The sequence below is a fragment of the Daphnia magna genome, linkage group LG8 (assembly GCF_020631705.1).
Source record: "Daphnia magna isolate NIES linkage group LG8, ASM2063170v1.1, whole genome shotgun sequence".
NCBI classification, from domain to species: domain Eukaryota; kingdom Metazoa; phylum Arthropoda; class Branchiopoda; order Diplostraca; family Daphniidae; genus Daphnia; species Daphnia magna.
This window is the reverse complement of record NC_059189.1, coordinates 11,069,075-11,088,501: the sequence shown is the minus strand read 5'-3', so window position 1 is coordinate 11,088,501 and position 19,427 is coordinate 11,069,075. Positions and strand designations below refer to the sequence as shown.

Sequence of the window (19,427 nt, the reverse complement as noted above, 5' to 3'; positions counted from 1 at the left end):
TAATTAATTATTTTATTTTATGACATTTTAGGGGAGGGGGAGGGTCAAAAACAGACATTTTTGGGTACGTTGTTTGGTTACTAATATACACCAAAATAAACAGAAAATATATTATTAAGATTCTTTATTATCTCTAGCATGTTTTGATGTTATATTTTACTTCGATTTTTATAGTTTAAGAACCACAAATTCCAATAAAATGTACCCCCCTTGGCCCCTTCCCGGCATCCATTGCGGCGGCCATTTTGATGACGCGCGTAATTCAAATTTGAATTCTAACTTCTCATTATTATTATTCCAACGTTTTAAATTACCAAGAATGTATGTAAACACAAGTACATTTTAAATAAAAACTCAATGTGTTTTAAGAGTAAGCAGCAAGTGTTTTATTCATAAACAACATAAAGCAAATACAATGAGTGAAGAGTGACACGAACAAATTGTTTTGATTATTTGATTATTTAATTACATTTTTACATTGAAAAATACCTAATTAGCTTTAATGGTTTATTCTTAGTTATTGATTCTAGGCTTAGAAGGTTGCTTTCTAATTGACTATTCAATTGTTGGTTGTTGCCCCGGTCAACCTAGTGGGATTCCGATACCTGGAAAAGGGAAAATAAAAGAGTGATGTCAGGGCTATAACATTAAAATTTTGTGAAATAAGTTACCTGTTTGATAATTGTGTTAATTTTTTTACAATGCCACAATAGATTAACTTCTTAATAAAAAAGTGTACTTCCCAACGTGGATGGAAAACGCAGCCAACACACTGAATGCAAATTTAAAGCTTTGGCTGAGTAACACTGTAAAAATTTTATGCATTTCGCTAATCCTAAATAAAATTCGTTAAATGGTAAGAAATTCATTAATATTACCTATCAAATAATAATATATTCTTACTTCTGTTCTAATGTGAAATTTGTTTCGTGGTTCTAAAAAAATTTCCCGATAGGGATTCTATCAAAACTCGCATTTCCCAACCCCCTGATACAGGCACCCCTACCCTTCTACAACGACCGGTGGATCGACCGACACTTTTTCTGAGACTTTACCCCAGAGATGGCGCTGATGGCGCGGCGATTTCAGGGGTGTCCGCACTAATCTTTCGTTCGTTTTTTTTTAGATGCTGTGCCGCTGAGATTGGTCTCCATTTGTAGAGGAAATAACTCAGCAGCTCCCGGTTGAGTCCCCGTTTTTATCGGCTGAACGACGAAGGAGTGTGGAGCAGTTTAGTCAGCCAACTCGAGTCGATTTCAGGGTCTCGTACGTATCCTTTATACGTTTTCTTATTTTAGATGCTGCGTCGCAAAACTTGACGTCGTGTTGTAGAGGAGATAACGCGGAGATTAACGAAGGGGTCCTGTCAATTATCGGCTCAACAATAAAGGAATGCGGAGCAATCTAAGAGCGACTCGACATTTCTGGAGATTTTTTGTCAGAGAGATGGCGCGTCGGTCATGAAGATAGGGAAAAATCAGGCCGTGAAGTTATTTTTCAAGGAGAGGCTTTGTGCGTCGCCCGGCAACGGACAGGTTATTTCACAGGCCGTGTGAGCTCCATTGTTTCGATCATGGTCGTCTACATAAAAAGGGGCAACTACGGAACGCCGTTTGATCCACTTTTTACTAGGGGCCCTCACTCCGTTCAGGAAGTTTCCGATAGGGTACGGCATGGTCGCCAATTCGCCATAATATCTCGGAAACCGTTTGCTAAAAAAGGCAAAACAGACTCCGTATACATGTCCTATGAGGCGTGCGCTGATCTGGTTAAAAACCATAAATGAAGTTGGTGCGCTAACAGAACTGTTTTCGTTTATTTTTTAAACGGCTAGTCTAAAAAAAAAACCAATGACTAAATTGAAATCAGCGTTCAATTTCGATTATGTCGTCTGATTTTTGGAGAATTTCAAGAGATGTCATTTTTGGCCGATTTTTTTTATAAAAAAATTTTTTTTTTTTTTTTTTTTTTTTTTTTTTTTTTTTTAATTTTTTTTTTTTTTTTTAATTATTTTTTTTTTTTTAAAATTAAAAATAAATTAAGGAAATTAAGTTTTTTTTTTTTTTTTTTTTTTTTTTTTTTATTTTTATTTTAAAAAACCATTAAAGGTGGGGGCCTAAAAAAAATTTTTTTTTTTAATTTTTAAACGGCTAGTCTAAAAAAAAAACCAATGACTAAATTGGAAATCAGCGTTCCAATTTCATTAGCGTCTGATTTTGGAGAAAGCTTTTGGCCGAAATGAATAAAAGTGGAAAGAAATACACGATTCTACTTTTTTTTTTTTTAAATTTAAAATTTGCTTAAAATACATGATTTAGATTCAGAATTGAATGAAAATCACGGAAATCAGGTTTATTTTTCTATTGGTCTTATAGTTTTTATTTACATTTTAAAAACCATAAATGAAGTTGGTGCGCTAACAAAACTATTTTCGTTGATTAATTTTTAAACGTTGCTATTTTAAAGCGAAAAATAATTCAAATGACTAAATCTCAAATATCAGCGTTCAATGTTCGATTATACCGTCTGATTTTTGGAGAATTTCAAGAGATGTCATTTTTGGCCGATTTTGGCAAAAGTGGAAAGGCCCCCCTCCCCCTTTTTCATTTTTGGCCAAATTTAACAAAATTGGCTTAAAATACATGATTTAGATTCAGAATTGAATGAAAATCACGGAAATCAGGTTTATTTTTCTATTGGTGTTATAGTTTTTCATTAAATTAAACTTTTAAAACCAAAAATAATGCTAAAAAAATTTTTTTGTTAATTTTTTAAACGGCTAGTCTAAAGAAAACCAATGACTAAATCGAAATTGGCGTTCAATTCGATTAACGTCTTTTGTAGGAGAATTAATTTTTTTTTTTTTTTTTTTTTATGGGTTAAAAAATTTTCTTTTTTTTTTCTTTTTTTTTTTTTATTTTAAATTTTATTTTTTAAAAAAATATATTTTATATTCAAAATTAAATGAAAATCACGGAAATCGGTTATTTTTCTATTGGTCTTATAGTTTTTCATTTACATGTTAAAAACCATAAAAAATTAACGAAAACAGTTCTGTTAGCGCACCAACTTCATTTATGGTTTTTAACCAGATCAGCGCACGCCTCATAGGACATGTATACGGAGTCTGTTTTGCCAGAAGAGCAAACGGTTTCCGAGATATTATGGCGAATTGGCGACCAGGCCGTTCCCTATCGGGAACTTCCTGAACGGAGTGAGGGCCCCTAGTTTCCCGATAGGGATTCGATCAAAACTCGCATTTCCCAACCCCCTGATACAGGCACCCTTACCCTTCTACAACGACCAGTGGATCGACCGACACTTTTTCTGAGACTTTACCCCAGAGATGGCGCTGATGGCGCGGCGATTTCAGGGGTGTCCGCACTGATCTTTCGTTCGTTTTTTTTTTAGATGCTGTGCCGCTGAGATTGGTCTCCATTTGTAGAGGAAATAACGCAGCAGCTCCCGGTCGAGTCCCCGTTTTTATCGGCTGAACGACGAAGGAGTGTGGAGCAGTTTAGTCAGCCAACTCGAGTCGATTTCAGGGTCTCGTACGTATCCTTTATACGTTTTCTTATTTTAGATGCTGCGTCGCAAAACTTGACGTCGTGTTGTAGAGGAGATAACGCGGAGATTAACGAAGGGGTCCTGTCAATTATCGGCTCAACAATAAAGGAATGCGGAGCAATCTAAGAGCGACTCGACATTTCTGGAGATTTTTTGTCAGAGAGATGGCGCGTCGGTCATGAAGAGAGGGAAAAATCAACCGCGAAGTTATTTTTCAAGGCGAGGCTTTGTGCGTCGCCCGGCAACGGACAGGTTTTTTCACTAGGGGCCCTCACTCCGTTCAGGAAGTTCCCCATAGGGTACGGCCTGGTCGCCAATTCGCCATAATATCTCGGAAAACGTTTGCTCTTCCGGCAAAACAGACTCCGTATCCATGTCCTATGAGGCGTGCGCTAATCATCAACGCCTTCATCCCGCCTTCCCACTTTTGTCAAAATCGGCCAAAAATGACATCTCATGAATTTCTCCAAAAATCAGACGGCACAATCGAAATTGAACGCTGATTTCGATTTAGTCATTGGTTTTCTCTTTAGACAAGCCGTTAAAAAAATTAACGAAAAGAGTTCTGTTAGCGCACCAACTTCATTTATGGTTTTTAACATGTAAATGAAAAACTATAAGACCAATAAAAAAATAAACCTGATTTCCTATGAGGCGTGCGCTGATCATCAACGCCTTCATCCCGCCTTTCCACTTTTGTCAAAATCGGCCAAAAATGACATCTCTTGAAATTCTCCAAAAATCAGACGGTATAATCGAAATTGAACGCTGATTTCGATTTAGTCATTGGTTTTCTCTTTAGACTAGCCGTTTAAAAAATTAACGAAAACAGTTCTATTAGCGCACCAACTTCATTTATGGTTTTTAAAATGTAAATGAAAAATTATAAGACCAATAGAAAAATAAACCGGATTTCCGTGATTTTCATTCAATTCTGAATCTAAATCATGTATTGTAAGCCAAATTTGAAATTTGGTCAAAAATGAAAAAGTGGGAATGGTATAGCCTTTCCACTTTTGTCAAAATCGGCAAAAAATGACATCTCTTGAAATTCTCCAAAAATCAGACGGTATACTCGAAATTGAACGCTGATTTCGATTTAGTCATTTTTTTTTCTTTAGACTAGCCGTTTAAAAAATTAACGAAAACAGTTCTGTTAGCGCACCAACTTCATTTATGGTTTTTAAAATGTAAATGAAAAATTATAAGACCAATAGAAAAATTAACCTGATTTCCGTGATTTTCATTCAATTCTGAATCTAAATCATGTATTTTAAGCCAAATTTGAAATTTGGGCAAAAATGAAAAAGTGGGAAGGATATAGCCTTTCCACTTTTGTCAAAATCGGCAAAAAATGACATCTCTTAAATTTCTCCAAAAATCAGACGGCATAATCGAAATTAAACGCTGATTTCGATTTAGTCATTGGTTTTCTCTTTAGACTAGCCGTTAAAAAAATTAACGAAAACAGTTCTGTTAGCTCACCATCTTCATTTATGGTTTTTAACATGTAAATGAAAAACTATAAGACCAATAGAGAAATAAACCTGATTTCCGTGATTTTCATTTAATTCTGAATCTAAATCATGTATTTTAAGCAAAATTTGAAATTTGGACAAAAATGAAAAAGTGGGAAGGGTATAGCCTTCCCACTTTTGTCAAAATCTACCAAAAACGACATCTCTTGAAATTCTCCAAAAATCACACGGAATAATCCAAATTGAACGCTGATTTCGATTTAGTTATTGGTTTTCTCGTTAAACCAGCCGTTTCAAAAATTAACGAAACAGTGCGGTTAGCGCAACAACTTAATTTAGGGTTTTTAAAGATTAAATCAAAAACTATAAGACCAATAGGAAAATAAACCTGATTTTCGTGATTGTCATTCAATTTTGATTCGAATTCATGTATTTTAAGCAAAATTTGAAATTTGGCCAAAAATGAAAAAGTGGGAAGGGTATAGCCTTCCCACTTTTGTCAAAATCTACCAAAAACGACATCTCTTGAAATTCTCCAAAAATCGAACGGAATAATCGAAATTGAACGCTGATTTCGATTTAGTTATTGGTTTTCTCGTTAAACCAGCCGTTTCAAAAATTAACGAAACAGTGCTGTTAGCGCAACAACTTAATTTAGGGTTTTTAAGGATTAAATCAAAAACTATAAGACCAATAGGAAAATTAACCTGATTTTCGTGATTTTCATTCAATTTTGTTTCGAATTCATGTATTTTAAGCAAAATTTGAAATTTAGCCAAAAATGAAAAAGTGGGAAGGGTATAGCCTTCCCACTTTTGTCAAAATCTACCAAAAACGACATCTCTTGAAATTCTCCAAAAATCACACGGAATAATCGAAATTGAACGCTGATTTCGATTTAGTTATTGGTTTTCTCGTTAAACCAGCCGTTTCAAAAATTAACGAAACAGTGCTGTTAGCGCAACAACTTAATTTAGGGTTTTTAAGGATTAAATCAAAAACTATAAGACCAATAGGAAAATAAACCTGATTTTCGTTATTTTCATTCAATTTTGATTCGAATTCATGTATTTTTAGCAAAATTTGAAATTTGGCCAAAAATGAAAAACTGGGAAGGGGTATAGCCTTCCCACTTTTGTCAAAATCTACCAAAAACGACATCTCTTGAAATTCTCCAAAAATCACACGGAATAATCGAAATTGAACGCTGATTTCGATTTAGTAATTGGTTTTCTTGTTAAACCAGCCGTTTCAAAAATTAACGAAACAGTGCTGTTAGCGCAACAACTTAATTTAGGGTTTTTAAGGATTAAATCAAAAACTATAAGACCAATAGGAAAATAAACCTGATTTTCGTGATTTTCATTCAATTTTGGTTTGAATTCATGTATTTTAAGCAAAATTTGAAATTTGGCCAAAAATGAAAAAGTGGGAAGGGTATAGCCTTCCCACTTTTGTCAAAATCTACCAAAAACGAAATCTCTTGAAATTCTCCAAAAATCACTCGGATTAATCGAAATTGAACGCTGATTTCGATTTAGTTATTGGTTTTCTCGTTAAACCAGCCGTTTCAAAAATTAACGAAACAGTGCTGTTAGCGCAACAACTTAATTTAGGGTTTTTAAGGATTAAATCAAAAACTATAAGACCAATAGGAAAATAAGCCTGATTTTCGTGATTTTCATTCAATTTTGATTCGAATTCATGTATTTTAAGCAAAATTTGAAGTTTGGCCAATAATGAAAAAGTGGGAAGGGTATATAGCCTTTCCACTTTTGTCAAAATCGGCCAAAAATGACATCTCTTGAAATTCTCCAAAAATCAGACGGTATAATCGAAATTGAACGCTGATTTCGATTTAGTCATTGGTTTTCTCTTTAGACTAGCCGTTTAAAAAATTAACGAAAACAGTTCTGTTAGCGCACCAACTTCATTTATGGTTTTTAAAATGTAAATGAAAAACTATAATACCAATAGAAAAATAAACCTGATTTCCGTGATTTTCATTCAATTCTGAATCTAAATCATGTATTTTACCACTCACTAATACTCATACTCTTCTTTCTTCTTACCAGGCTTCAGCATCACTTAGAGGATGACCAACATCAATGTTTCTTTTTACTTTCTTTGCAAGACACTTGTTGGTTTCAGACATCAATGCCTCTAATATTCCTGTCCACACAAAGCAGGAAAAGCTTCTTGGCTCAAGGGTCATCTCAAGCAAGTCCAAAGTCATAAACTTCCGAGAGAAGAATTTTTTTACCGTCTAATACTATAAATAATAAAAATTTAGCTAATATTGTCACACGAGTTGTATTTGGACAAGAACAAACGAATACAACAAGTGATGACATCAATTCTAAACAATGGTTTAACTCAAACAAAAGGGATAACCATTACCAAAAGTTGGAGAAGCGTCTGAAGACCTCTTGGGAAACCAGGGAACTCCTCTTACGGAGCCCAGCTCCGGGAGCTCACCCGATGGAGACTCATCTAACGCAGATTCGGGGCAGCGTTTTATACCGTCGCGCGAATTACTCCCCTCCCGGACTGCATATCTGCGTATCTTTCTTAGAGCGGACTTCTCCCGATAATTTCTTCACCACGATCGCAGCGTTGTCCAAGGAGCGGATGACTCATCTCTGTGAAGAGATAACCAATCTCCCTTTTCACCCGCGACAATATCAACATGCCATAGAGTTGTATGTTAAAGCAAACTGCAAACTAAAAATACTGTTGATAGGTTTTTTTATGCCTATTTATACAAACCAGCATTGTTTAGTTCAGGATAGAAGGGCAGAAATTCTCAATATTTTCCATTGGAATGTTTTCTCTGGGATTGATGTATTCACGATGCACACTGTGTGTAAAGCTGCTGATAGTGACCATACCTGAAGAAACACATTAATAATGAAGGTGTGTGCAAAAGCAGAATCCTTGTGGTTGGCATGAAGATATGGCAAATTTATATCTAGTCGAAGAAAAACCATGGATATAAATTTAAAAATAACAGTAATTAAAATGCAACATGTGATAAACAAAAGATACGCTCAAAAGTCTAAACTATTCTCAGATAGAATGTGTTGTTTACCGCTGACTAATTATATTGTTGCAATTGCACTGTTTGTTTGTCTCGAGTCACATGTAACTCATTCCACGGTTGGAGATGCAAGATTAATTGTTGAAGGAAAAAATACTGCTAAAACAAAACAAAGTCCTTGAGGCACTCAAGGACTTCACCTAGCTGCCAACAAAGTGAGACATTATGGCATGACTAATTGGATAATGCCTTAAATACCTTTATTAATCAATACGCTCACCAACGGAGCTTTGTTATTGTGCAACGCTCATCGAGGTGCAAACACGCGTACACTTCCAACGTGCGTGTCAAGATCTCGTCAAGTTGTCATTCATTAATATACAATGCTGATCGAAATCGGCCTAACAATCGATCGATAAATTCAATATGTTGTAGACTCCTCCTCCCTTGAAGGCGTCGTCTATCGAAATCGCTACATGGCAGTACAAGTTGTTTATTTATTTGCTAAATATGCCGTCTGATTTTTTGAGAATATCAAGAGATGTCATTTTTGGCCGATTTTGACAAAAGTGGAAAGGCTATACCCTTCCCACTTTTTCATTTTTGGCCAAATTTCAAATTTGGCTTAAAATACATGATTTAGATTCAGAATTGAATGAAAATCACGGAAATCAGGTTTATTTTTCTATTGGTCTTATAGTTTTTCATTTACATGTTAAAAACCATAAATGAAGTTGGTGCGTTAACAGAACTGTTTTCGTTAATTTTTTAAACGGCTAGTCTAAAGAGAAAACCAATGACTAAATTGAAATCAACGTTCAATTTCCATTATGCCGTCTGATTTTTGGAGAATTTCAAGAGATGTAATTTTTGGCCGATTTTGACAAAAGTGGAAAGGCCTTCCCACTTCCCTTCCCACTTTTTCATTTTTGGCCAAATTTCAAATTTGGCTTATAATGTTTCTAGAAAAAAATAATCTTAAATGGCATGTAAATTTAATATGGAAATGAAGCTTAATCATTTCTTTATTGTTAAAAACAAAAATTATAATTTTCGATCAATTACTGTAGATAATATTAACGTTTTAAAAAAATAGTGTTTATCGGGAAATCGGGACAGCTGTTTTTGACTAAAATGGGACTTTAGTGGGCGGGTTTGGCCTTCAAGCCCATCAATCATCACCGAGCTCATGACGCCATTACTGTTCCTTACGATGATCACAAGCAATCGATTATTCAGCATATTAATCGATTACAATAAGCCCAACCCCCACCTATCTTGTAATAAGGGTTTTTATCATATAAGAAAAAAATTTTATTAACACAATAGTCAAATTGAAACATTTATTAACTTTTAGAGTCTATGCAGTGGGACGCTATTTCAATTTTTACAAATTTTTTAATGAATTTTTAGGCGAAAACGGAGGACATCCCTCACCACCCACCCTAGTGTCCTCACTTACCCCTCAAAATAGGCTCCTCCCACAAATCTAAGAAAACTTTAAAGGTCTTATATGGGAAAATGGTTTATTATTAAATTATATAAAAAATATGGGGGTACATTATGTTAGAAATTCCAGAACCCGAACCTGATGGTTCAGGGACGGACAATTAGAAAGGAAGTCAAACGGAGAAGTAATGAGATAGATCGGCGTAACAAGAAGACAAAAGACCGTAGAAATTAGATGTGAGATGAGGGATAAAGAGTTAAGATCATAACAAAAGTTAAGATCATAACAACGTTTCAAATACAAAAACAGGAAAAAATAGAATAGTAAGAGAAGTTGTCACTAGATGGCGCCACACGGAACCAATCAGAGACCAGTTCCTGAAATCGTCGCTAGATGGCGCCACACGAATCTAGTCAAAAAATTAATTACTGTATTCCTCACTAGATGGCGCCACACGGAATTTAAGTTCAGAAATAGTTCGGGTAGCTATCGCTAGATGGCGCCACTAGGAGCTGGGTATTTGATTCAGAAATCCAACGTTAGATGGCGCCACTAACGCCCTGCCAAAATATCTTTTAGTTTACTATATCGACGCTAGATGGCGCCAGTAAGATCCTGCCGAGAGGGCACCTGGTATCGGAGCTGACTACTAGATGGAGTCGCTTCAACTAGTCCATCAATATCAACTAGTTGATACGCATCAACTAGTGATAGACTCAGTTAGATAACCAACTAGGACTGGTCCATAAGTATCGGCTAGATGATAAGATTCGACAAGGTGGCATCGAGTTCAAGACCACCAAACTAGAATTATCAGATGACCCGCCACAAGATGGCGCCACCAGTAATTGTTAACAAATAAATAGAGATCGGCAACTATAATTAACCGGTTATTCCGTTACCATGGTTACAAGGTTAACCGGTTAATTCGTTTCTCAGTTCATTCACCTCACAAGGTCACGCGCGGAAAGAAGAATAGAAGATCGAGACGACATCTACGCCAGCGCCAAAATTATTGTTACGTTTAGATTAATTCTCTGTCAACGGTGTTTTTATAATTGGTATATAAGGGGCTGAAATAGGCCTCATTAATACACACTATTTTTCCACCGATTTTCCCGGCTTCGTCTACTTCATTGGTAGTTTTTGATTGTCTTTTCATTGTTGGTTTTTTGTCGCACTCGTCCCGGCTGTTGCTGTGTGGTTATCGCCATTGTTGTTGTCACTCGTTAACGCCGTTGCTGCTCTTCCGGCTCCATCCACGACTTGTTTCCACGCTGCCACCTCCGCCGATCCTGCAATTCAAGACTTCAATTCAAGACTTCAAAAGTAATAATAATAATATTCTAAACTTTTCTTGATCTATAATTATTGCTGCTGTGTCGCGGCAATAACCGCCATTCTTTTCCGTCCTTTACGGCAAACTTCTTCGTTATACTGTCACCCTATAAGGTGACAGGTTGGCCAATACATAAATATACATACGCTGGAACTTCGGTGCTAGGCCAGAAAAAATATACATAAAACGCTGACACTCCGGTGTTAGGCCTAAAAGAAAACAAAATTAGATAAAAATATACGTTGAGAAATTACCTGATTCGGCAGTCTCCAACATAAAGTTTCAGTAAACTTTAAACATTACCGTATGGAATACATAAAAACAAAATAATAAATTAATTTAATGATTAGTTTGGGAGATATAGGGGGAAAACGAAAACCGTCCTGGCTTACTCCAGTCTCCCCCACCCTTCCCACTTTTTCATTTTTAAAAAATGAAATACATACTAAAATACATGATTTAGATTCAGAATTGAATGAAAATCAGGTAAATCAGGTTTATTTTTCTATTGGTTTATAGTTTTTCATTTACATGTTAAAAACCATAAATGAAGTTGGTGCGCTAACAGAACTGTTTTCGTTAATTTTTTTAACGGTTAGTCTAAAGAGAAAACCAATGACTAAAATGAAATCAGCGTTCAATTTCCATTATGCCGTCTGATTTTTGGAGAATTTAAAGAGATGTCATTTTTGGCCGATTTTGACAAAAGTGGAAAGGCTATAACCCTTTCCACTTTTTCATTTTTGGCCAAATTTCAAATTTGGCTTAAAATACATAATTTCGATTCAGAATTGAATGAAAATCACGAAAATCAGGTTTTTTCCTATTGGCCTTCCCACTTTTTCAATTTTTGCCAAATTTCAAATTTTGCTTAAAATACATGATTTCGATTCAGAATGGAATGAAAATCACGGAAATCAGGTTTATTTTTCTATCGGTCTTTTAGTTTTTTATTTAAACGTTAAAAACCATAAATTAAGTTGGTGCGCCAACAGCACTGTTTTCGTTAATTTTTAAAACGGCTAGTTTAACGAGAAAACCAATGACTAAATCGAAATCAGCGTTCAATTTCGATTATGCCGTCTGATTTTTGGAGAATTTCATGAGATGTCGTTTTTGGCCGATTTTGACAAAAGTGGGAAGGCGGGATGAAGGCGTTGATGATCAGCGCACGCCTCATAGGACATGTATACGGTTTCCGAGATATTTTGGCGAATTGGCGACCAGGCCGTACCCTATCGGGAACTTCCTGAACGGAGTGAGGGCCCCTAGTACAGCAATTTCCCGATAGGGATTCTATCAAAACTCGCATTTCCCAACCCCCTGATACAGGCACCCCTACCCTTCTACAACGACCGGTGGATCGACCGACACTTTTTGTGAGACTTTACCCCAGAGATGGCGCTGATGGCGCGGCGATTTCAGGGGTGTCTACACAAATCTTTCGTTCGTTTTTTTATTTTAGATGCTGTGCCGCTGAGATTGGTCTCCTTTTGTAGAGGAAATAACGCAGCAGCTCCCGGTCGAGTCCCCGTTTTTATCGGCTGAATGGCAAAGGAGTGCGGAACAGTTTAGTCGGCCCATTCGAGTCGATTTCAGGGTCTCGTACGTATCTTTTATACGTTTTCTTATTTTAGATGCTGTGGCGCAAAACTTGACGTCATGTTGTAGAGGAGATAACGCGGAGATTAACGAAGGGGTCGTGTCAATTATCGGCTCAACGATAAAGGAACACGGAGCAATCTAAGAGCGACTCGAAGTTTTGGGAGATTTTTTTTCAGAGAGATGGCGCGTCGGTCATGAAGATAGGGAAAAATCAGGCCGCGAAGTTGTTTTCAAGGCGGGGCTTTGTGCGTCGCCTGGCAACGGACTGGTTTTTCCACAGGCCGTGTGAGGCTATCAACATGGTCGCACTACATATGTATTAAGGTAACACCTATTGCACCTCACACAGCGTTGCCAAACTATATCAATTTTTCATTTATTTTATTTTTTATTTTTTTCCCCGTAACTCTGATTAAGATACTTATTATAATTTAAAATCCGAATGGAGCTTCTTTTTTCTTTTTTATTTGTTTGTTTCCCAAAGGTAATTTACTACCGCTAGATGACGTTTAACTTGACACTAGTTCGTCCAGTTTGAACGTTTCTTAAACAAACTGTTTGCCCATCGATATAACTAACTTGCTCTACTTGATTACTCACAGCCTCAGTCGTCAGTTTTTCCGGAAGAGCAAATGGTTTCCGGGTTTCTGTGTGGCGAATTGGCGTCCAGACGTTTGCGTCTCGTAAATGGACGTAGATTGTTTACATTTTGGCTGGTCGATTCGCCATTGTTTGCAGCCCTAATTTATAATATAATAATAATAATTAAATTGTCGTCGTTTGATCTTAAAACAATTTATTTGAGATGAGCAGTGCAATCACCATGGCAATCACTTCCAAAGAACAAATTCCGCTTTTTATATATAATGTGGAACAGTCTAGCAGAAGTGGAAAGTTAAAGACTTTCAGAAATTCTTGGACCATTTTTATTTTTTTTAAATTATACAAGCATTTTTAAATTAAAATCCAAAAAATGTCATAGACTCCTGGCTCCTCCACTATGGCTATTTTCCCTTTCAGAAAAGGGGTACCCTCTTGCGGGGATTACTATAAAAAACCCGGGTTTTTGGGTCGGGGCGGTCAGGGCGAAAGAGTGATTTTCCGCCTGGTGAGAGCGCCTCTTGCGGGTGTGTTGTTCCACTCCGCGCAGAAAATCCATTTGTCGAGAGATGGCAGTCCCACCAGGCGGAAAATCACTCATGCACCCCCCGACCATTCCCCGACCCAAAACCCTCGCTTTTTTGTCCCTTTTCTAAGAGGGAAAATAGCCATAGTGGAGGAACCAGTGGTCTATGTTTTAGCATATCAATTTCAAGCAATCACCAACTGAACACTGTTATACCATTTCTTGTAACAAATTTAATGTAATTTTTTTTTTTCAAAGTACAGGTACCATGGTTTTGAGAATAAACAAATGTCTTCTACTCCTGAAATATCATACATACAGTATAATATGAATTACCATTTTGGTTTATAATTAGATTGCCATTTTTTAAAACGAAATATGTTTGGTCATGAACGTCTTAACTTTGGCGTCTATGTGATCAAAACAAGGTATAAGGAAATAGTATTGTGACTCTGGTAACAATATGATGGTCATACTATAACAACAAAGCCAAAAACGTACTGGGAAATCATCACAAATCTAAGAGCAAGAAAGTTAATAAAGTAATTAAATAAGCAAGTAAACCTACACTGGTCTCAATGCTTGTTCTTTTCCTAATACTTAAATGCTTAATAATCTTATTTTTATAAATTTTACAGTGACATTTACATGCTGGGCAGTTTTGTACACTAACATTCTACAATTGAGGCTAATAAAATAGGGGGCAACAAGCACACCCAGAAACTAATATAACTTTGTTACATACTCAACAGGTAGGCAAGATTGGATACAAGCCCTAAGAACTAACAGTTATTCAGCATGGAAAATGAATTTCAGGCGGTCAATCAAGAAAGTAGACAAGAAAAAATTCATTGAGATTTTCAAATAGCAGTTCTTGGAATTTGCTCCTGTAATAGCATTTATAAAAAAAACTGCTGTTTGTTTCTGTCGATTCTCATAATAGTACAAAGACATCAGATTAAGGCTTAATCTGATCGCGACGATCGTGCCCGAACATCGTGGGGCCGAGCCCTAAATTAAGGCGTATCCTTTCGGTTTTAAGTTGTATATTTTATGCAGAATCAAAAATCCTTTGTTCTTTTCGTCCAAGCAACAAGCGTAGACGTGAATCGTCGTAGAATGTACCTTTCCTGCTTTTGTGTCCAAAGTAAGACTCACATTCAGTGATAAATATTCCTCTCCCTCTTGGTACGACCTGAAAGCATTGAAATTATTATATGGATAATTGATTGCCTAACAATGAAATACTATTTATTTAAGTTAATTTTGTTTATCAGAAGGAGAAACGTAGTATACACGGACTAAATGTGAAATCCAGCTACAACTATGAAAATAGATCAAAAGGATGAAAAATTGTAAAACATTACTTTTCTCTAGTGTGGAGGGCCGTTTTGCATCCGACGGCGTCTTTTAGTAAATGAACACTAAGCTCACCGTGGCGACCGAACTCGCATTTTGATCAGATACGCTTTTGCGGAACTGATTGTCTTTGATTTGGCAGGGACATGATATCGGTAGATCGACGCTCCTTAGAATCCACCACACTTTCTATCCTCGGGTACGTTGGTAATTAACCAGCTATGAAAATGAATCAATGGGATTTTAAAATAGCCAATAGTTAACCATTAACATGAAATGGACGAACAATTGATGGATCCAATCCAACAACAAGGAATTTTCAAAAGGATGATTGAATTATAGTTGACGACGAATGGCAAGTCCCACAAGATCAGTGTCGGAATTCAGCACTGAAGGGGCCTGTAAAAAACTGGAATGAAAATTCGTGATTTTAAACAAAATTCAGTGTTAAATTGAGAACATTCAAATTTTCATAAATTGGCAATTACATTATAAAAGGATGTAGTTTAAAAAGCACTTGAGCTTACATAGTTTTCGACCTTTGAATTTTCAAAGTACAACCATGTGAACTTGTTACTACTAAAGACAAACAAAACAAACAGCAAAGATTAAAACTTACCAAGCAAGCGAAGCGTCCTGAGATGGGGTTGAAGCAACAGTACAGATGCAGTGGAAGACCCTTGCACGATTGTGAAATAAAAAGTTGGTTACCGCCTTATATACACGTTGACACGTTCTGCATTCTGGTTTCCCGGAATAAAAGTTGAGGGTAGAGGAACATAATTTTGAAGGTCGAAAGATTTCCACGTGATTTCAGAGATATGGCCGTTCTTTTGACCCAATCTCGTACAATGACCTTTCATAGACGAACAACCTTGGGCTATTCAATGACAAAAGAATCAAACCCAATTTTTCCCTTTCCAGCTCAGTAGATCACTCACCTGCACATTATGCACTACTGTAGATTTGTCGCTTTAATGGTCGGTGTAGTGATTCACACTTTCGCACATGAATCAAATTTGCGTTCACAAGCTGGATATCTTTCTTAATTTATGTATACACCAATCACGCACTAAAAAAGCACTGCACCAGCACTTGGTATTGCCTCTGCACTGGTTTAGTTTAGTTACATATGTCAAACCGTATTTTGCTGGGTCCTAAGATCTCACTCGTTGCTTTTGCATACCATTGTCTCGGCCATTTTTATTTTTTTGTATTTTTCTACTTCTTCGCACATTTTGCAAATTCCCCGTCAATCCTAAACGACCTCCCAACTATACTAACTAACGAATCATCATTAATCAAAATTTTTTTTTCAGGAATTTTGTAGTAATATGCGATTGATATGTCTGTGCTTCATGACTGTTATAGTTAAGATTAAACTTGTCTTATGTGATTATTCAAAACATATTTTTTTTTATTGGTTCTCGTTTCTGTGTGAACAGGAGGGCAGTCTCTGGGGGTCGAAGAGGACACTGGACATCGTGGATCGCCGCGGGAGCAACGGGATCGTCGCCAAGGATCCTGAGGTATATGTTTTAACATTTTAACTGTCTAACCATGTTTTTTTTATGTATTTAGGAGGGCCCCAGCACCACCGGGACATCGAGGATCGCCGTGGGAGCAACGAGATCGTCGCCAAGGATCCTGAGGTATATGTTTTAACATTTTAACTGTCTAACCATGTTTTTTTTATGTATTTAGGAGGGCCCCAGCACCACCGAAGAGGACCACCGGGACATCGAGGATCGCCGTGGGAGCAACAAGATCGTCGCCAAGGATCCTGAGGTATATGTTTTAACATTTTAACTGTCTAACCATGTTTTTTTAATGTATTTAGGAGGGCCCCAGCACCACCGAAGAGGACCACCGGGACATCGAGGATCGCCGTGGGAGCAACGAGATCGTCGCCAAGGATCCTGAGGTATATGTTTTAACATTTTAACTGTCTAACCATGTTTTTTTTATGTATTTAGGAGGGCCCCAGCACCACTGAAGAGGACCACCGGGACATCGAGGATCGCCGTGGGAGCAACAAGATCGTCGCCAAGGATCCTGAGGTATATGTTTTAACATTTTAACTGTCTAACCATGTTTTTTTATGTATTTAGGAGGGCCCCAGCACCACCGAAGAGGACCACCGGGACATCGAGGATCGCCGTGGGAGCAACGAGATCGTCGCCAAGGATCCTGAGGTATATGTTTTAACATTTTAACTGTCTAACCATGTTTTTTTATGTATTTAGGAGGGCCCCAGCACCACCGGGACATCGAGGATCGCCGTGGGAGCAACGAGATCGTCGCCAAGGATCCTGAGGTATATGTTTTAACATTTTAACTGTCTAACCATGTTTTTTTATGTATTTAGGAGGGCCCCAGCACCACCGAAGAGGACCACCGGGACATCGAGGATCGCCGTGGGAGCAACGAGATCGTCGCCAAGGATCCTGAGGTATATGTTTTAACATTTTAACTGTCTAACCATGTTTTTTTATGTATTTAGGAGGGCCCCAGCACCACCGAAGAGGACCACCGGGACATCGAGGATCGCCGTGGGAGCAACAAGATCGTCGCCAAGGATCCTGAGGTATATGTTTTAACATTTTAACTGTCTAACCATGTTTTTTTATGTATTTAGGAGGGCCCCAGCACCACCGAAGAGGACCACCGGGACATCGAGGATCGCCGTGGGAGCAACAAGATCGTCGCCAAGGATCCTGAGGTATATGTTTTAACATTTTAACTGTCTAACCATGTTTTTTTTATGTATTTAGGAGGGCCCCAGCACCACCGAAGAGGACCACCGGGACATCGAGGATCGCCGTGGGAGCAACGAGATCGTCGCCAAGGATCCTGAGGTATATGTTTTAACATTTTAACTGTCTAACCATGTTTTTTTTATGTATTTAGGAGGGCCACAGCACCACCGAAGAGGACCACCGGGACATCGAGGATCGCCGGGGAGCAACGAGATCGTCGAGATCGCCGTGGGACCACCAGGACATCGAGGATCGTAGCCTAGCCCCGTGATTCACGCCCATGAGGATGGTGGAAAAACAGAAGATGGTACGGTTGAGTATTGCCCATTCGGCATTTTCTTACTTCATTCTTTGCTGTGATTTGTGTTTTACAAATGTGTCTTGTTCCTGTTTCCCTACCGTTATTTCCCATTTAAGCACTATGGCTTATGGTAATTCCTCATGCCCTTACCTTGCACTGAGCACGCAAATTCCCTCCATCTTTAGTTCACGGTTCATTCGCTTTTGGTGTTAGCTTTTCTTCAGCAGGTGAGGATGCTTTTTAGATGGTTTAACCCTGCATACATCTGTATCTCACTTGGTCTGTCGTTGGTGTTGGGCAGTTGTCTTACTAATACTTATTGGTTTCAGAACAAACAGCAAAACAATATAAATCGATTTACTCTGCCCTCCGTTTTGTTAACGGATATGGGACTAGTGTCTTGAATCCGCCTTGCTTTCATTCTCTTATTTTTAAAAGATAGTTTGCAACAACAACAAAATAAAAAATAGGAGAATATTTATAAGCAATCCATTGCTTGCGGTGGCGTTGCGCACCCTGATTCGGTATCCCGATTGAAATCTGGCAGGGCATGGGGCCAATTAGAGATAGACTTTAACCTGACCGACCCGCCCCGAAAACAAAAATACCCAACACGATTAACGCGGATTGGTCGGGTCGGCGATCCTACTAGGATGTAGGGCTCACCGGTAAGGAACTAGGATCATTCTAGTTCCCAGTATAAGAGTCATGGAAACCAATGGGTTCCATGACTCTGCCAGTATCCTAAATAGGGCTCAGCCCCGATTGGCCGAGATCGGAAAAACCGATCTGATCTATGCGAAAAATGGACGATCTGTTGCGATCGGTTCAGGTCCTCCAGAAACAGATCGGTTTCGGTGCGGTTCTTCGGTGCGATCGGTTAGATCTGCCGCCATTTTTTAAGATGGCGGCTTAAAAACTACTTATGAAATTAACTACTAACAGGAATTTCGGAATTTAGCACTTTTGTACCTTTGTAAAGTTAGGAAACATTTAATATTTGAATTTAATACTTTTCGCGTATTTTTTAAAATTACAAATTCAAATATTTTTAGGGTATGGCAACGTTGACTGTCAATTTTAGCACCATAGCCGTAGCTTTATTCTCTACATCTGTCATTCTTAAAAAAGCAAATAAAAAAAATTTACAGTTTTTTAAAAGATAAGTTTGAATTTGTGCATTACCATTTTAATTCTTACTTTTTAAAATTTTTTAAATAAAAAGTGCCAAACTAGGTTTGAACAATGGTCATATTTTTGGCTAGAAATCGGGTAAAAAGTCCGGGTAAACGGGTCTAAGAACCGGGGAGTCAAACCGGGTCCAGGAACTGGTTCTAGGATCTGGGTCCCTTTTTTGTTTGGAATCGGTTTTTGTTTGTTTACCCACGGGTAAGAAAATGGAC

At 37.6% G+C, this 19,427-nt stretch overlaps 2 long non-coding RNA genes across 5 annotated transcripts; both read right to left on the bottom strand.

Annotated features, from left to right (window-relative positions):
- Positions 1-7,629: 7,629 nt before the first annotated feature.
- LOC123475503 lies at positions 7,630-8,456 on the bottom strand. Of its 4 annotated transcripts, none has more exons than XR_006650627.1 (4): positions 8,344-8,456; positions 8,137-8,289; positions 7,815-8,016; positions 7,630-7,687 (listed from the first exon to the last, which is right to left on the bottom strand). It is a non-coding gene; the product is annotated as an uncharacterized LOC123475503 (long non-coding RNA). The 4 variants fall into 4 exon arrangements; XR_006650629.1 differs by having other exon boundaries at positions 7,815-7,936; XR_006650626.1 differs by having other exon boundaries at positions 7,650-7,710.
- A 5,477-nt stretch (positions 8,457-13,933) lies between these two features.
- LOC116929840 lies at positions 13,934-16,286 on the bottom strand. Its single transcript, XR_006650641.1, has 4 exons — positions 15,584-16,286; positions 15,251-15,373; positions 14,973-15,183; positions 13,934-14,800 (listed from the first exon to the last, which is right to left on the bottom strand). It is a non-coding gene; the product is annotated as an uncharacterized LOC116929840 (long non-coding RNA).
- Positions 16,287-19,427: the final 3,141 nt, after the last annotated feature.